This window comes from Colobus angolensis, unplaced genomic scaffold (assembly GCF_000951035.1).
Source record: "Colobus angolensis palliatus isolate OR3802 unplaced genomic scaffold, Cang.pa_1.0 Scaffold392, whole genome shotgun sequence".
NCBI classification, from domain to species: Eukaryota; Metazoa; Chordata; class Mammalia; order Primates; family Cercopithecidae; genus Colobus; species Colobus angolensis.
In genome coordinates this window covers 780,164-781,313 of record NW_012117288.1, presented here as the reverse complement: position 1 = coordinate 781,313, position 1,150 = coordinate 780,164, and positions in this window count along the sequence as shown.

Here is a 1,150-nt window from a genome sequence, read left to right as displayed (position 1 = left end):
AAAAAAAAAAAAAAAAAAAAAGAGTTAGCTTAAACAACGAAAATATTCTGCCCACATGGATAATTACTAAGTGTGACCTCAGCCACTGTGGGGATAACAGGAGACTTACTTTACACCATGTCCTAGTGTCAGCCTGTGACATAGGCCTAATTATGGCTGGGTCCTCAAGGACACTGCCTGGACAAAGCAGGCTAAGTTGAAATTTGCATGCTGAAACCTTTACACATTCAAACCTTCCAACTAGCTCTGTGTTTCCACTCTTCAATATGAGAAGAAAACCGAGGACTATGACACATCCCAAGGAAGTATCCCTAAAAGAAGGAGATCAGCAACCTTTGCTTGGTCTCAGAAAGGTAACACACACCAAACTCTGTGAGGAAGATAGGGTGGCGGAGAAGGTTGCACATGTGTGGCGGGGAGTGGGATAGAGGAAAGAGAGCAAATTACAGTGTCCCATTTTGAAATATGGAGCTATGAGGCCGGGCGCAGTGGCTCAGGCCTGTAATCCCAGCACTTTGGGAGGCCGAGGCAGGCGGATCATGAGGTCAGGAGATCAAGACCATCCTGACTAACACGGTAAAACCCGTCTCTACTAAAAACAAAAAATTACCCGGGCGTGGTGGTGGACGCCGGTAGTCCCAGTTACTTGGGAGGCTGAGGCAGGAGAATGGCATGAACCCAGGAGGCGGAGCTTGCAGTGAGCTGAGAACGCACCACTGCATTCCAGCCTGGACGACAGAGTGAGACTTGGTCTCAAAAAAAAAAAAAAGAGAAATATGTATGCACCTTTGTACCAAAAGAATCTGCAAAGATTCAAAGATTCAAAGATTCAAATGAAGCTGGTGAAGAACAATGGTAAAAATTTCTGAACAGGGGCTGTCTTGGCCTGTATTGCTGTAAATGAACATCTGACACTGGATAATTTATAAAGAAAAAAATGTCGGCTGGGCATGGTGGCTCACGCCTGTAATCCCAGCACTTTGGGAAGCCTAGGCGGGCGGATCACGAGATCAGGAGTTTGAGACCAGCCTGACCAACATGATGAAATCCCATCTCTACTAAAAATATAAAAATTAGCCGGGCGTGATGGCGCACGCCTGTAATCCCAGCTACTCAGGAGGCTGAGGCAGCAGAATCACTTGAAACTGGG